The sequence below is a fragment of the Euwallacea fornicatus genome, chromosome 10, assembly GCF_040115645.1.
Source record: "Euwallacea fornicatus isolate EFF26 chromosome 10, ASM4011564v1, whole genome shotgun sequence".
Classification (NCBI taxonomy): Eukaryota; Metazoa; Arthropoda; class Insecta; order Coleoptera; family Curculionidae; genus Euwallacea; species Euwallacea fornicatus.
In genome coordinates, this window is record NC_089550.1 from 742,449 (window position 1) to 761,480 (window position 19,032).

Below are 19,032 nucleotides of genomic sequence, written 5' to 3' on the forward strand. Positions count from 1 at the left end.
TGGATTTCGCACGCAAAGACCTGCATAATTAAATATATTAACGGAAAATGAAAAGAGGGGGGGGAGGGGAGATAAAAGGAGAAACATCTCGAAGTTTATTATGTATGCACATTCCGGTACATTATCTGCTGAAATTTTCATATAAAAAATACGTCTGTCCAGAAATTACTCGGCACTAGTGTCCTGATTATTCAAATTGCCTTCAAATTATTCATGAAATTTTCTATTTTCCGAAAGTTAAATTGAAAAACAGTTTCGAAATATATAATTTAAAAATTAAATTGACTTAGAAAATCCATTGGAAGGTAAACGAATGTGAGAACGAAAAATTGCCAATCTAATAAGAGAACAGCAAATTAAAAGACAGGATATAATATCATAACAGGGCCGTTAAACGAAATTATTATAATTATATTTTTTTTTTATATGGAGTAAAAGAAAAATTCCGAAATTATAATAAGCAGTTTTTCGGACTCGACCGACAATCAACGAGATCTTTATAAATTAATAATTACGGTATGAACAGGTAGAGCCAGTTGTCGTTGCACCGAATAGAGACATATGGCAGCAGCTGGTCCTGCCGTGCAATGCAGCAAAGCAGGGCCGGATCTTTGCGAATGCGAACGCGCCTCGAACGAGCCGATTCAAAAAAATGTCAAACGGAAATCGCCCCACCTCTGGCGCAGTATCGCACTAATTCCGTGACGAGGAGGGAGACGATGGGATTCCATTGGTCGAAATGACAGAAACTGGGTCCATACGTTTTTTTGTTTTTCGTTTTTTGTTTTTTTTGTTTTTCGTTTTTTGTTTTTTTGTTTTTTTTTTAACCAAATTAAAAGCTTTGATGAACATAAATGGCAGAGGAGAAATAAAATTTTATAAGGTTAAAGACCACTCCCGGGCAAAAACTAATTCAAGATTAATTAATTTCTTATTCGATGGACCACTTTTTGGAAGTCATGAAATCATGTTCCATCGAGCAGAACCCTATAAAAATTATCCCAGTTTCAGGGCGAACCAATGGAAAACCCTTAATTGTTTCTCGCCAATTTGGTGTGGTTTTTAGGGGAACGAGACGTGATTTTCGGCAGTCTGGCCACGATTGATTGGAAAATTGCTTTTTGGCTAGTTTGTGTCAATCTCAGGAGATTTCCCATTAGGACTGGTCGGTTTTTCGGTGAGTCGAACCATCGAAGAGACGCTTGTTTAATTATTTAACTGTTTTCGGTTAGTCAATACACTGGCACGCATCCATCATTACACGACAGGCAATTGCTATTGATTGAACTATTCTTAAACTATCGTGCAAATTGCCGCGCTGCAGGCAAATGTGAATCATCAACCGCATACCTTATCTGACCAACTTTCGAAGTCTTTTAACTCGATTTTTAATGAGAAATCTCCCCTGTAACATTTTGCCAGATAATTCAACTATGCTATCAATCTCTCTTATCTTCCTAGCTACTTATGTATTATCTAGAATTGCACTGCTCTCTGGGGCAATAACTAACCGAGGCGCATAGTTTTGGCTTTCGAAAACGAACGCTTCCAATTGAAATTACAAAATACGTTATACGAGAAAATTATAGTTTAATTAATTTCTGTCAAGCATCGCATGAAACTTTTGTAATAATTCGTAGTTGTGCTCTCAGACAGCTGGTATGTGTGCTATGCTGCCGTTTGTTGTAGCTCAATTCGAACGAGCGTGAAAAATATCGGAGTCGCCGATACGCCCCTTTGTCTATTTCGAAGACGAGTTAATTTTGGTTGTCTATCATCGGCCCCCTTTATTTTCAACCGACAATATCAACGCCGGACCTTACGCCCGCTTACCGTTCAGATGGTAATACTTATCACAATGTGATGTTTTTTTGTTTTTTTTTTTTTTTTTTTTGAAATTTTGACAGTGCCAAACGTGACGAGGGAATAAATGTTTGCCGGCATATCAACGGGAGAGCGCAAAACGAACTTCGAATAGAGGCTCGGACTACCAGATTAGTTCGAATAGGGAATTAAGAGTATTCGAAGTAACATTGGCGAATGAAGGATGACTAAGAAACGATCTGCACGACTTAAATTTTCTTCTCGCAGTGTGACGAAGATTTTGGCCCGAACGAGTCGGACAAATGAGCCGGACAACCGAAAGTGGACGTTTTTCTGATCGCTGCCGAGCGAGCCGAATTTTTTCCGAGCGCGTGGATGAAACCGATTTACCAAAAACTATTAAGAGTCCGATCAATTATGCTGCGTGACACAGAAGAGAGAACACCCCGTAAGAGCGGTTTCATTCATGTAATTTTTACCTCGTTACAAAATTAAACAACCATAATTATTAAAAACTAAAGAGAAAAATTAATAATTCGTCGGTCCTCTGCGGTGTCTTACACATTCCTGTACACGTCCGGCCTTGGATCCAATGAGGTGATTGATGTCCTCTTGGGGGATCTCGTTCCAGGCTAACTGGACAGCGTGACATAGCGCCGCCAGGGTTGGTGGGGGATGGGGTAAATTGTGCAACCTGCTACCTACGGTATCCCGCGAATCGGTGAAAGGTCTGGAGATCGAGGTGGTCAAGATAGCAAATTGATTGCCGTTTGTTGAAAGAAGTCCATAGTCACTCTAGCAACATGTGCCCGTGCATTGTCTTGCTGGAAAAATTTCGCCACGCTCTACGTCTAGGCATATTTGATTAATCTAAAAGCACTTTCTAAGCGCACAATAAACGATATTTTGCGGTCACATTGTTGCTATTATATTGCAATTTTTATAGTAAAAAAAACCTAAAATTCCTGATAACTCGCAGATACGTTGATAAATGCGGCTGAAGCGTTAATCGTTTTTTTATGTTCCCATGTACAAACGTGTGTACCAAAAATTGTTTAAATAAAGCCATTTTTACGGGGCGTTCTCTTCTCTGCGTCACGCAGTACGTCGGTGTGGACATCATTCGTGCGTTACGTCGTACATACGGTGCGTATCATTATACAGGGGGCCAATAACAAACTTAGCCGTGGCTCGAAAACGGTGCGCTTCCGCGTGAGTTATTAACGAAAATTTTCAATCCCCCCGTATGCCCTGAAAGTGTGTAACACGTGTTCATTAACACCCTGTATATTACACGTAATGTAGTTTGTAGTTTGGATCTTTGCGTGTGTATCGAATTAGGTAGCACGTATATGCCTCGGGTGTGTGGGGAGAACGTAATGTTTAAATAACAAAGACAGAGACATAATATACATGTCTTCTACAGGCTAGACTAACGGGTCAAAATTGATAACGGGAGTGTATACGGGTTGAATAAAAATGACGCCGTGAACGTGTATCTTTGAGTTGGCTATTTGTTACATTTCCAGCACGATCAGAGGCATGACAATATATGTTAATGATTTCACCGTATTTCGTATAAGTATAAGCAGACTTCATGATTTTGATTTTATTTTTCTCTAGTGTTCAGTCGCTAGACCAATAGTTCTCCATCTCCTCGTCATCCGCATGCCAGCTTTTTCTTATTGCAAACCAAAAACACGAAATTTTCGAGGCGTCACTGCTCATGTTTTACAGCGATCTCGGATCGATTTGATGCGTGCACATTCAAAGATCCAAACCACGGACCATAGGTGCTCTTTGAGGGGCAAATATGCAGCAAAGTACAAACAGGTAACCAATCTTATCGTGTTCGATTTTTGTCCGCACCTTTTTCCGAGCAGAAAGAAATGTTCGAAAATTCCCACCAGTGACGTCTACGAAAAGTACCCTGTTCCGAGCAACCCGGGGATCGCATCATCGCGAAATAAAGAGCGGGATGCCCGGTGTAATAGTAAACCTGCTGTATACATTTCTGGTAATTTAAACAACGCTTTTTAAAAATGTTCTAGGAATGCTAAACAAGAAATGATAGAAACCGGGGACTGGGTGAACACCCGGAACACGCCGAACGTACCGAATTCATGTTGGAATTGTTCTTTCTGTTTGTTCCTCAGCGCTCGGTTCGTTTTGTTCGTTCGGGCCAAAATGTTCAAATGTGGGCACACCCCCTTGATACCGCCACAGTCAGTCCTGAAATTTAATATCCAAAATGGAGTTTTAATGAATTGGAGATTAATTTTTTACCGGTCGTAGGTCCGCTACACGTCAAACGAGACAAACTGCACTACAGGAATGTACTGCGCATTTTGCAGGCTTAAACAACGCGGCGAAATTATTTAAACAAATTAGTAATTGACACGTAACTCGCTTTTTCTTATACACTCGCATCGGGCAGCCTATAAGATATCGTTGACTCTCCTCTGTAACGAACGTCAGGAAAAAGATCGTTCTAATGATCTACCTACTTAACAGTACATACAATTCGTAATATTTCCTATAGCAGAACAATACGAATCTAGATATCATCAGCACTTTATGACTGAAAATGAGTAATTGATTTCTCTTTTCAATTGCTAACGCGAGGTTGCAGTTGGATAGTTTGAGGCATATCCGTAGATTTCTGCCTTATTCAAATTCTTCAGTGATTAAGTAGACCGAACGTCGATGGGTTCGTTCCCAAAAACCAGGTAACTTTTTAAGGAATGTCTCGTGAACCTCCAGCAACCTTACGGTACGAACCCAAGAATCTGCTCCCATACTATTCCACCGAGTACGGATTTAACAGATTTAAAATAATTAAAAAACACTGAAGATAAATTATAGACGCATAATTTTTCAATACCGTACACACCTTCACAAACGCATTTGTTCGGAATGTCTATTCGCATGCGGGCTGTCCATAGACCTCCTGCCTTATCTATCATTCGCCATTATGTATCAGTCACACTCGCAACTGCCGCAAGAGTCTTTATTATGTCGTAAATAGGTATTAGCAATTGAGAATTTATATCAAGTACCCCGAAGAACTTACCAGAGAGCCGATAAGTAATGCGTTTAAATTTCAAGGCGAGGTCAAGATTTTATTGCATTACATTTCCTGAGTTTTTTCCTTCTGCGGATATATTGGAAATATGAACTGCCGCCTTATACCTTGCGCTAACAATATGTATAAAATTAACCTATGGCGTAATGGTTGCCTATTGATTAAATTACGTCCATTATCCATTCAACAAGCGAATACAGCATACCTACCGAGAGTAGAAAGCTGCAGTCGTATTATGGTCGTGAATGCCAGGGGCTCAACCGCACCCTCGTGATTTTTGCGTTTTGGGGGCTAAAACTCTGCAAACAATTATTGTCGAATCTGATTTAATATTACGAAGCATAAATTCACTGGGAGCTACCGAAAGGGTGCGTTTAACAATATATTTTTCTGCGAACTACATGTTAACACGTCGACGAGACGTACACGAAATGATTCATTAATGACCCCCATTAACACATGATTTGTCATCAAAGAGACATTTTTAAAATTCCACAAACGGACGTGGGCGAGTAATTGAGGGACTCTTTGAGCCCGAAAGTTCGAATGTTATCGAAATATCTGGAGGATTGAACGAGCAGACGAGAAAATTGGAAAACAATCTGACACCTTGGTGGCGTGCGTTTTCTAATTCCTGGTCGGTACGTTTCTCTCTTTCGTCTCGATCTGAGGGATCTATGTACACCCGGCGCATAGAGTAATCTCCGCAAATCCCTCTCTGTGTCATATTATCCCGCGTATTGTTACGCGTGAAGGATGATTGACAAGTCGGTTTCGTAAATTCCGACTTCTTGGTTCTGGTCTTATCGACAAAATTCTTTCCCTTATCGCAAGACATAATCAATCAATTCATTATTATCAAATCCAATCCCACGAGCATATAATACTCCTATAGGATCCCTTTAATAATATTATCAGATACAGTTACCTTACAATCAGATCCCCATATAACTTCCTGATTGCCTTTATCATAATAAAATCTTAATTGTCCGCTTTTTATAAAACGATCAGAGATGATCAGTGGTTGCGGGAAGAGGCTTTTTTTTATAATGTCAAATGTTTCACCCCAGTGCTTATTACCAACTGCGGTAGGCCGAATTCAATAATGAAGCATATTGAAATGGCCGTGTTCTGATATTCCCAATAATTGCTGGCCTCGTTATAGCCACTCTCTATTGTACTAATTTAATATATCATTTCAGTCGTAAGAAATTTTTCAAAACCTTTGAAAACAAAACGATAAATAATGCCGGCGTGTCAAGCACGTAAATGCTTATAAATTAACGGGTAATGTATGTTTGGCTCTGACTGCACTATTTTACATACATACCCGCTTGACATATTGGATCTACGGTAATCAGGGTGTAAATGTATATAGCTGATACCGTATTTTCCTGTAATAAATCCGACATAGTCGAGAAGTTGCTAATGAAAATGCGCCTTGAGCGCCTCAGAATACTTCGGACCTCAATTTATTGGTGCCTCTAGGCCTTGACTTTTATTGTTGGGATATTTACTGCAAATTTCTACTGGTTATTAGCTAAAATAGCAATGAAGTAGCATTAATATGCATCCGCGAAAGGTTCATGCAGATGGTGAAATAATAAAATAGCATGAAGGTCTTCTATCGGTCAGAAACCAAATTGCCCTAGCAGATAGGTCGCTTCTACCGAAGAAACGGAGAGATGTTTAATCAAATTGCCTTTTATTATATGGTTTCTATTGTATTACTTCACCTATATTAGGAAAATTATAGGGTTACCGTAGCAATTTGGATTAAGCAGACCTTGGCCATTTTAATATAGGTTGCCATTTCGTACGTATAGGTCCGTTTCTCATACGCAAGACGTCCCGGCATTCGGTATGCAGATGAAACTGGTGATTTCACTGGAAAGTTGGGTGGCGAACTAGTTTTCGGCTAGCCAAGGGCTTGAAGGCTAAAACTTCACTGTTACTTATAGCGACGACTCTGAATCAATGAATAAAATGCATTTCTATGGCTCGAATCACGTAACTTTCTACTCACGTCACCAAATGTGACGATTCAAAGTCGCCTTACGCAAAGTGACAAGCGACATAAATTTAATGTGCTAAAAAAGAACAAAGCTACACATGCATGTCTCAGCTGAGCCTTATTTTTTACACGGTCAATTTGTTGACGTTTTGGTCCAGTTTTCGACGGTAAAACTGTGTTCTCTCTAGAACCAGAACAGTGTTCCGGTTTATGGATCATCGGCATTGTTGTCACTGTTGGTGCAACGCCCAAGTTCTTAAGCGTTCGACGTGAGGAGCTTCTAGCGTTCCCGCTGCACATCAATTTTGAAAAGGTGTGGCATCACTGCTGACGTGAAGCCTGTGACGTGCACAAAAAGTTACGTCACTCGAACCACAATTACACCTCCCTTATTGGGGATCGGCAAATTCGAAATACCCGGCGCCTTCCTCGGACTTTTGGATTTTTAGATGTTGTTGGAAGGCCTGAACGGTTAATCGCACCTACTTCAATAGAGAGACACCAACTGGTAATTGATTATTCACGTGATCAGCCGCGATTTTTTCACTGTCCCAAATAACGTCAAACGAACGTCCCTATATTTGACCTGAAAGTAACCAGAGCGTGATCGGACCGTGACGCGATCGATAACACACATAGATCGTCCTTTGCTGAAGATCGTGGAAAAGTTTCTCCAAACGGATCCGACAGCCTTTGAACCTGATTTACGCGTTTAATAATCGGGGACGATTGCGGCACAATTGAATTAGCACTTTAACTTGCCATTATGTTATGTTTTCTGATATGTTAATGGCAGCTCCAAGTGTCGAAGTGGTTATTCCATAGATATCTCTCTTTGTTGTGGCAACATTTCTTTGCTTTGACATTTTTATTGCTATTTATGTCGAACTATTAAACAGTTAATTAAAAGCCGTTCGAAATTAACTAAGCGATACCCGTTGGGTGTCCTCCTAAGCCATACAATTAATTAAATAGAACTATAGCTGGCATCATAATTCAGCGTGTCATAGCCACATGCAGGAGTATAAAGAATAAAGCCCAACAGCTCAGCCAAGTAGAGCTTAACAGAATAACAATTATTGTTTGTCTTTACAATTAGGAAGATATTAGAGCCCGACCGTAAGTGATATTAATAGTTATTTAACCAATAGGTATATTAATTAAACGATTTAACGCGTGAGCGAAGCGAGTTAATAGAAACACACACGAGAGATACAGTACGCGAGTTAGTTATAATATTTTCAGCAAATAGCAGGCATTAGCCATAATTCTTGTAGAAGGTTTAATTTTAGATTTAATGTGAGCAGACTAATTCACGATTCTAATTCGAAAGGCAAGTTGCCGGAGTATTATCCTGGGAGTACGCGAGTTGCCCTTTTCAAATATTCACATCCGCTGATGGCGACAGAACCGTGCCGTGAAGTCTTTGTGCTTCACCACAGCAACGTCAAAAACGGCAAAAATTTTATTGCCGAAATCTCTGTTACGCGGACGTTATGCGGACGGCATTACGGCCGCGGTTCATCTCGTCTACAATGGGCCGCATGTACTAAGATATTAAAGTAAAAAAAAAAAAAACTGTGTGTTAAAGTTGGCCGCATTTGATAAATTTAGCACACCTTAAGTGAGTGCGTTAATGGCCAGTGGGAGGCAAAGTATATTATTGTGTACCGCATATTTGCCCACATTGTTTTAATTAGTAACCTGTTACCCTTGGGAAGTCGGGATAGCACTACTGGGACGAGAAAACCATCGACGTTTTCGATTGAATTACTCTCGATTGGTCTTCAAGAGCCGAGCGGGTGGCCTGATTTTAAAAATGGCGGCTTCGAACCGAGGTTCAACTAACATCTCTGGAAGTTCTCCGTACAAAGACGACGTTAGCGTCTAAATAATATTTCCCCATTAAATCCTCGTTGCTGCTACTACAAAACCGTTTAGCAGATGAAACGCAAATTACCAGAGATCCCTATTAAGCATCTACAATATCATTCCAACTTGGTGAACATTATTGTGTACTTGGTGACTGATGGTGTAGGCGTATTAGTTATTGTCAGCTGCGAACGTTTCAGTTGTAACATATTTGAGCAATAGTTTACCTTTCCTACAACATTAATACGTCCGATTCGCAAAAAATCGACACGATTTATACCGTGTCTTTGTTGGCAGCGACAGAATTTGCATAATTCGCTTTATAACGAATTGATCACAATCATGCAATTAATACCTCTCATTCATTTGTTAAGTTGGCTTTACGGTACTGGTATGGGAATAATTTTTTCGGCCGTTGGATTGTCCGCACAAAAGAACGGACACCCGTTTGCATTTGTTGAACTGGATCTGCGATTAGGTCGGACACTAAACTGAAAACATTCCCGATTCAATTGTGACGTCACAACCGAGACATCAAAGGCAAGGAAACTGGAAATTAGTGGTGTGAAATAAAATCATTTCACGGAGTTTATAACAAATTATTGCAATGAATGGATTAGCTTAATGATATCGAGGCCGCCATGCAAATCCGGCGGACCGTATTTACGCAACAAGCCAAACAATTCTCTACGCATATTAAACAACAATTAAAGATGCGTACAATTTCCACCCAGTAATCCAAAATTATACGTTTAGTATGCAAAAGAGCTTAATGCTTCTGTAAACATTATTCTTCCTTTTATTTCTGAAATAAAAAAAACTTAAACCTCAGAATTACTGCAATTAAATTCGGGAATACATTAGCGGACCGCAATCGCCAGACTTTATTGCACGTGTAAACAGAAGGTTGGGAACCCTGTAACCATTGTAACACAGGTAGTACAAGCGACAGGGCCGGACTCGGGCTCGAGACCTGCCGCCGGAAATCGTTGAAGTACAAAGTGTAGGTGTATCACGGACAGTTACAAGAAATCAGTCCTTAAAGTGTCAAACATTAATGTAACCAGTTAACTTCTTGGCGAGGAACATAAAGGCAGTAAAACAGTGATGTAAGAGTATGACGCATACTAGAAAGGCGTGTTTAAAAAGTTATAAGGTAGTGGTTGCCGGGAAAAATAAAGCATTGTGCTCCCGCCCATGCATGTCACGCCAGGGAGTCAGATGATGTTAGTATTAAATCCATCAGGCAAGTCAGTCAGTTGATGTTGAATTGAAAGACATCCCATTATGTAAACTTGACAAACTAGAAGTTAAGACACCCTATTGATCATGAAGGAAATATGGACGTGAAGCAACACATGCGAATACTCGGAGTGACCAAGACCCAGAAAACTTCGTGAAACGTCGTCCCACTACCTTACGATCTAAAGACGGGAAAAATGTCCTGACTCGAACGCAAAGGTATAATGAACAATTGGAAATGACCATGTCAAGGAATCTCGATTCGGCCCCGGGATGCAGCACGATAAATTCATATTTCGATCATTGTTTTTGATTGGTACCAGCACCAACGACGTTGTTCCGTTCATGGCGTTCGACTGCACACTGTGTTTGAGGATAACGCAAATTAAGGAAGGAAACCCTGGATTGAAGGCATTCCATCGATATGTACCATTAATACTTAACAACAATGTTCGTAAGCTTTCCTTAAACCTTTCCGAGACCCTTCCTTCGAAGCGAGCATACGATCGCTGCTGATACCGACCCTTTTGAGATCGAAAGCGCGCTGTAGATAATTAGAAGTTGTCCCGTCCTGGGTCAAAGCACGGGATGTCTTTTTCAAGTTGTTCAACGATGAATCCTCAGTAAAACTGGCACCTCTGAAGGTGGCAATTTCTTTCGGAGGTGCTGAGGGGGCCGATGGCTCGCATTCTTCCCGGTCTTCCTAGGGTTCGGCGGTCGAGGTAGTAAAATCAATTATTTCGAACCTTCGATGTGTGACCGGCTGCGAAAAACTGGCGTTCCCATTTTCCTGCTCCTATTTAGCATTAACGCCGGTGGTATGTTGACGCCTGATGGTGATCTGCGAATTGCTCTTCCTGAGCCCGTTCATGAGCTTTCATTTACAAGCAACTATAGGCGGTAAATTTGGTTCGAACGCGTGAAGTTTGGAAAAGTATTTTGCAGGATGCCATGCAACGATGACAAATAAGGACATGGCCCAACTGAAGTGTCTCCCAACCGAATATGGCCCAAAACGGAGCACTTTTATATTATCTCAACAATCAAAAATTCCCGGTATTCTTCAATAACGGATAAGTCGACAGTGCATCGCAAATAAAGTCTACAGTTTATATCTCAGGTATGAATACGGTCATCCTCCTCTCCGCCCAGATCTAACTACTGCAGATCCCATAAAAGCAATAACGACTGGACGGTAAGTATGAATTATCGGAAGGTGGAAAGGTTTTTCGCGTCTTGCTCGCAAATTAACAATTTTTGTTTATTAAAAAAAAGGGGCAAGTTAGTGGACTAAGCTGTCATTATTTATGCTACAATTATGTTAATGAAACTTTAATTCTTCTCTGGGGCAGCACTAGGCCAGTCCTGGCGCATATCAATGCTAATACAATTTGTGTAAAATGCATATTTAATGGAAAGTTAGGTACTACAGTGGGAGCTTAATATTTTCCAATTATAGATTTTCTGTTAAGTAAAAAGTAAAACAACGCATTGTAGCTCGAATATCTATTGATTTCATTATCGCCCAGCGGACTTGAAACTATAAAATCAAGAAAAATATTATGGGATCTTAGATTGAAGGGGGTTCCGAAGATTAACATGGACGACCCTAAAGCATAACGGCATATAAAAGTTATGCCAAGAATAATAGCGTACATGCGCAAAAGTCGTCCAGTGCACAAACCGATGCACGTGACAATCCACGTAATTTCACTTCCAACCCTCACATTCGAAATAAGATGTCTTCAACGAGGAATGCGTCTTTACCTAAACATTAATTATGCGGATGAACTGCAGGTAGTGCTTGGACCTAAGGGTAACCTATCCGTTAACGCTTGATGAAATATTTAAACTCAACATGAACGTTAATAATGGAAATGTGAACAACAATGTTGGCAACAAGGAGCAGTGTCGCCAAATTTATCGTAAGTGTGTCCGTTTTGACATTCCGCCATTTTGTTTTATTATGATGGTTGCGATTCCTCTGTCATATAGTGTTTTCGATACGTCAAACTAGTTAAACAGTCGGCATAAGGAGTCCGTTGCTTCCTTAATAGAGCACTTCGAGCGTGAAAGGAACAACCATGGACTTTTCTTGCCATTGAAAGCTCTCAGAGAAATATATTCATAATTTTTATTAAATTTCACAGAATGTATATCCGTTTTGTTATTTGCAGCCGGTAGTCGCACATAACAAAATGGATATGATAAGAAATACTGAACAAACCATGCGTTTAACCGGCAACATCACCGGACTTCAGAGTTGTGACGTGAATCGTACTGGACCGTCCTATGCATGTCATCTCTCCAGCATCCACTGGCGATTCAGAAGCTGCCAGAATTACTCACACACGTATATGAATTTCCAGAAACGTATTAGAAAAATTACAAAAAAAGAAATAACAAGACGTTGAGCGAGTCCTTAGTGTAGATGAGAGGGTGTAGATATTGCTTACAAGTTGATCATATGAGGGCGATAAAGCTGAATTGTCGATAAAATCGTAAATGGGTCGTAAAAATGGAATATGATTGTTAGTAAGAATACTGCAATTCCGCAAAAGGAATTAGTCTAAATTTACGGGCCAAGACCGATATTAAGAAGATTATGGTCTTTTCCGTGTTTGGACACCTAAGTTAATTAGTGGCGAGATTTTTCCCATTCCTGGATAATCCTCGATAAACCGCCATCAAAAATGAACTATCGTCTCCGCCAAAGGCGTCAATGCCAACAAGCTTAACATTTCCTTTAGGGCCAAATTAAAAAACGACACATGAGTGCCAAATGCATTAAACAGCTATATGAGACAGTTATCAAAAAATCCGACTAATGCCCTTTGAATGGGTGCTGACATTGAACTGAGTGCTCTGAATTTAGCTATAAATTCTTATATCATATCATATGCATAGAACTCAATAAGATTTAAAGATTTATGTTTCTTGACAAATCGATGAAGACCATTTGTTCCGCAACATAATTCACTATACACGGTAGCTTGGCTTAGATCGAGCTTTCATGATGTGAGATGTATAGATGTATCCCGTTGATTAATGTCCCAGGGCTATAATATTAATATACCTTTAACTTGCTCTATTTAATAATAATTAATTGTTGCGATGCATATCTAAATACGTAAGTTCTAGTGTTAAGACAATAATGTTTCTGGCATCTGCAAATGTTGTGCAAGCAAACATTGACGTAGTTGGTTTTGAGCGTGGGGCTGAACATTTCTAATAACAAAATTAGGGCGAAGCGTTAAATACGGAAATTTTGAAAACGGGACATTTCGCAAGGAGTTGGGCCCCTTTTAAGTAAATTTAGGACAAACCAAATTACGAAGAAAACCCATCGCCATATTTTCCGAAAGTGCAATTTTGGTGAAATATAACAGTTCGAGACCTATTATAGACCACATAGCAATGAATGGTCTTCGCTCTAATGAGGGACTCGGATCTGAGCGTCCATTTCGGCCCAGTTTTAACCCCGATTACTAATGATTCGTAGTATTCCCACGTGCCCCTCAAGGTTAATTGTTTAACACCAGACTATCCGACCAGACAAAATTAGCATTGTTCGACTCTTTTAAGCATTCAAGTCAACGCATTGACGACTTACGATCGCCTGTTGTAAAAAACAATGCCGATACAGGGTGAACGCAATTTAGCATTTGTACAGCTTGAGGCGTCGGGGAGTGGCAGAAATGGAGAAAATTGCAGAAGTGTAGTGCGGATGAGTATAAACGTGGGGAAAAATTAGTTCCGAATCTGAAAAAATACCAAAACTACGACGGACCCTGCTGAAGGCCGACCCTAAAAGGTTAAGTTTCGTCGACGATGCACTCACTCAATTAAAGATGAAACGCGTTCAAGAACGCTACGCGAGATGTGATGTTGTGGAAACCCCTAACTGACATTTTATCGCTTTATTAACCCTCGAGAATTTCAAAAAAGAAAGTGGTAGTTCAGATCAAACACCTTGCTTTAATTCCCAAAACGACCGCTTCACAGCCTGTTCCGATTTCCGCTAATTTACAAAACCTCCGCTGCCGCGCCACTTCGAACCCTTAAGGGAACGTAAAAATACACCGCCGTTTTAACCAAAAGGGCCCAGCCAGACTTGGCACAGAGTCAAAAAGCAATTTGAGGCTTTCAAATCCATAAAATCGGTAAATAGATTTACTTCTCTTTGGAGATTTGGATAAAACAGTCGGCGCATTGTTCCAGTTTTGTTGTTTGCGTTTCCATCTCTGCATAAAGCTGTTTTTTTCTTCGATTGCTGTTGAGGTTTAGAATCGTATTTTCGTGTTAGTTGTGTTACACTGCGAGTACTTTTCGTAAGGCAGCGGTTTTGGCAGAGGCTGTGTTGCATCTTGGATGGACCCGGCCGGCCGGGACCGTCCGTGGGAAACGACATGGTTTTGATGGGCTCGCCTGGGCGGTCTCACTTTGCAGGGATGTTGGGGACATTGCTTGCGACCTCCGACGCCCAGGCACGGGGAGCTTGGTCGAAAATTTCAACCGTTTGGAAAGCTCATCTCGACTTCGCAGCATTCATCGATCTTAAAGCGTTGCCCGCTGAAGAAATAGAGTTACCAATCCTGAGATAATTAACCTGCGCATCTACGGCTTTATCCAATACGTCTATATGCGATTTCTCTCTTTTTTTAACTCTCATTTCTGTCACGCTTTTATATACTTAGTGCGTTCGAACTTTTTAGTGTGTTTTCTTTTATTTTCTGGAAAACTATTAGAAGATATTTCTTGTGCCATAACAACCGCAATAAGCAGTAACGGCCAAGATGTTTCAGTGGCCACGACTAAAACTTTATTGACTCAGTTTTATAAGGCGGGTTTTTACTTTATAAGCCGCCAACTGACAGTGGTCGCTGCACCGCTCTTCAAATAAAACAAGCGTTAATAAGGAAAATGGCATTTTAATGTCCCTCTCGGATTTATTCGACCCTTATCTCGGATTTTTATTACGCCTTTAAAATGTTATTGTTCGCCAATGGTTTCTGAGAAAATTGCGTGTCAATAATTTTTTTAATTCTGCGGATTGCATGTTCATATTTTGATCCCTAACGCGGATAAGGACCATATAACGATGAAGGTGCAACGGCAAAGCCCGCGGAAAGTGCCGCTCGATTGCGACTAGCGACTTTTGGGACCCGCAACAGTTACGGGATACGCAACGGGCAGCCGCTTTCGGGACCTTTCTTTGGCTTATGAAATTTTACGATTTTTAATTTAGACATTTTTTCCTTTTCTATCCCCCCCCCGGGGTTTTTTTCCAATATCGGGACGATGAAATGTCCGCTAACGGCGCCAAATCGGCCAGCGATTTCTTTGTTGTTTAATCCGAAACTGCGAAAAATCCTCATCGATTTACTAATTACACCTCGGATTGTGCTCTAAAAACGAAGCTCTCGTATAAGGAGCATGGCGCTGGAGACGTCTGTTAAAATTTGCAACCTTCGCCTATCCGACACGCTTCCGTCTCTGGATAGCAATATTCATCGCTCGTCAAATAGAATAGACGCAGGTACCTTCCCATCATTACATACTTGACGAGAATGGAAATTCGTCTCCTTCAGTACAGATCTATTCGATATACCAACGCACTCATTCCTGTATCTGACAGTGAAGTTCCTTATAGGTACAAGGTAGAACTTGCTCTTCCAGACATGTAAGCCTTGTCGTGACGCAATCTACCCGCACAAATCTCCGAAAACTTCATTAGTTGGAGCAAACCGAAGTCTTGATTTCGCAACTGCTTCCGACTTACGACCTTTTTTTTGCAGTCCTGCCCAACAGACTCCTCTACAGAGAACCGTGAAAAGACTACCAGTAGACACCGACGTGTTGAGAGATGCAATTCGTCTAGGTGTGTGGAGCCCGAGAAAGACTTCAAAGCAAAACATTCTCGATTCGATAATAGGACTGGGGGTATTGCGGCGAATCTCCGGATTCCACAAAACTCCAAGAAGTTCAACGTGACGGACCTCCGTTCGGTGCCATTTGGGCGGCCGGAAGGTTGCGAGAACGCGCAACCTTCCGGTTTGCCGCACTTTTGCGAAGAAATCGGAAGAGTTGAGACTGTTTTCTGCGAATTAGATCGAATGCACGTCCACCCCTTTTAGGTATATCCCTCAAGAGCGTTTTATAGATTATATTTTATAGGCGGCCCCCAAAAAGGCGGAAGACCACTCATAGCCAATGACACATTTTTAGCGGGAAATCTTCTCCCCTTCGTTGGAAGAAAAACAATCGATTTCGACATTTTTAGGGATTTATAAGCTGTTCCGTCAGAGGCCCCTCCGAGAATATTTCAAAAAACGGACGTGTCACATACGTACTCACTCACTCACTTTCTGAGATCCAATCTATTTAGATCTTAGATCTAGATTCCATTTAATTTACAAACTTCAGTGTGATCTGATCTCGTATCTCAAATTCCACCTGACAATGTTTAATTTTCCAACTCCCTGAAAGTAATCTAAAAGTCGGAGCGATTTATACAAACCGAATTTTCTCTGGCCTGGAAAAACGTAGTTTCTGACATTGGAAGCGCAATATCTTACCCCAATTAGGACCGTTCGGTTTCTGGAATAGTTTTGTTTACTTACCTTCCACGAAAAGGGGTTAAAGTTTATGGCCACCTTGCCAAATATACTTGGCATGATTGCAATATTCTGTTAATGTGGGCGTCGTCCGTCAGTTGTCCGGTTGGCCCTTTAGCACTCGTCCCGAAAACCGACACGTGACGATTTTAAGAAAGCCGGACATGAAAAGTTGCCTTAAGCTCGGTCGGTTAAGCGGAATTGGTGAGCCATCCAAAGCTAAATCAACTTTACAGCTATGCTGTTCTTATAGAATGGCCCAAGTATCGACTCTAATGCCGGATTCTAGAAATCTGCAAATCTCAATTCGATTTCCATTGCCGTTTTATCATGTTTAATTGATTTAATTTTAAAAATATATCCTCGGATTGGTAGGATTTTTCCAATTCTAAAAATATCTGGAATTGACCTACATAATCTGAATTATAATGGGAAGTATGTATATGCCTCGGTATGTACATAGAAATATTGATAAATCAAGCAATTACTTCTTCAGGAAGCAACACAAAAAATACTTAACTAGATTCCCATTAAATGTTCCTATTGGGGAGTGTATAGACATTGATCGATTAGAGCATTCTCTAAGAAAGCTTCTCAGGCTCTCACCGAGACATTAAGAAAATAAAGTTGGATTTTTTAAGAAATTTAACGTAAGATATCTACAGATGATTGGGGGTGCTTGCACTTCACAACAGGACCCGGGAATTTCCTCCTTGGCATTTCCGGCAACATTTCCATTTTAGCTTATGGAGGATGTACGTAAAACTTCTGTATACCAAGTGAAGATGGAAACCTGGATAAGAACACCAGGAAGTCATACACATAATATACGGGGAATTAACTGACAAATTTTCATCAATCGGAGTCTGTTTTTTGTTGTTGTTATTTGCGTTGTTAAAACATTTAGAAACATTTAGATTAGGAATGTAATACCTGTGGAACCTTATATAAAATTTTTGGACCTCAACAAAGGGCGGTAGTTTTATATCTACTCTAAACCTCTAAACTATAAAGCAAGTACACTAATTTGGTAAGGGACAAGTTTCAGAAACACAGACACTAAGTAGAAAGAGAAGGTAATATTTGAAAATAGTGGTGAGTCGTAAAGCTCCGCTCATGTTAGAGCGCGAGAGAGAGCTAACCTCAGTTGTAATTAAGCGAGCATAGCAGATTTTGGCTCTGCTTTCAGATTAAAATGGTTTTAGCCAGGGCTCTAACGTAAAGAATTAACCGAATCCCAACTGAGAAATTAATATTACATAGTTCAGGTTATGATGAGGGATATCTCGAGATTAAAACAACATACATTTGACTGAGGATCATTTGGATGACCATTAGTATTATGGTACTACAGATTTTTATCCGCAAAATTTTATGTTAAGTATCGAAGTTTTAGGTAGGTACGTGTAGGTGTGCCATAGAAAGCCTCTACTTGTCCTTTTGATAGGGGCGCCACTGCCATCCTAGGGGTCAGGGGATTAAAAACTGGGGACAAGGTGAAAGATTGTCGAGTGTCTATTCTACCCATATAACTGTCATGAAGTTATTGGTATTTACGCAGCTTTTGAACAGTGATAGATTAGAGTCTCAAAGGCCGACACGACTAAGCCTTTGAATTATATTTTCAAGTAGAAATTTGAAGAGTAATTAGGGAATATTCTGGAATATTAGTCAAATCAAAAATTAGGAGAGAAAATACAAGTAATTGCACAAACTGCTGAACGATGCAGGATTACTGGATGTTGAGAATTGTTTTGCCATAACATAAAGCGATTCTGTTACACCGATATTTTTCAACTTGTTTTTTTTATCTATTATTAGATATCAATATTTTTCTACAAAATCAAGAAAGTTGAACTTATTTCAAGATAATATATTCTTTAAGAATACCGCAATAAATCTCAAGGAATACTTTTGAAAACAGAGAGTTTACACCACTAAAAATAGAAAACAGCAATTATCGCATGGTTAAGATGTTGTAGCAATCACATAATGCCAAAAGGCAGTTGGATATTTCCATAAGGCAATATCTTCTGCAATATCAGATGTCTAAACTCAAATCTCAAAGTGCTGGATTATTTAAATATCTTGTGTCCTTCGATTGCAACATTGACAAATGATCTTTTAATTTATTCTTCTTATATACATATTTAATATTCTAGCATCGTTTCGGTAGGTAAGTACCTGAGTAAGTATCTACTTACTAGAAAATATCAATTTAGCTCGTAACTCAGTATCAATCAAAGTATATACATACCCTAGGTATGCTAAGGTACACTTCTCAGTAACTCCTAACCTCAGTATACTGACAAAATCACTTTTTATAGTGGTCATGATATAGTATGACCAAAGCACTCATAACAGGTCAATCGAGTCAC

General features: G+C 40.1%; 1 protein-coding gene and 1 long non-coding RNA gene across 3 annotated transcripts in view; one reads left to right on the top strand and one right to left on the bottom strand.

Annotated features, from left to right (window-relative positions):
- Positions 1 to 15,948, top strand: part of LOC136341441 (uncharacterized) — an 83,002-nt gene extending 67,054 nt beyond the window's left edge. Inside the window, exon 3 of the long non-coding RNA XR_010732500.1 lies at positions 15,836 to 15,948. This is a non-coding gene — a long non-coding RNA (uncharacterized lncRNA). The remainder of the gene's footprint in view (positions 1 to 15,835) is intronic.
- Ephrin (ephrin) overlaps positions 1 to 19,032 on the bottom strand; it is a 321,509-nt gene that overhangs the window by 301,287 nt on the left and 1,190 nt on the right. The gene's annotated exons all lie outside the window — the stretch shown is intronic.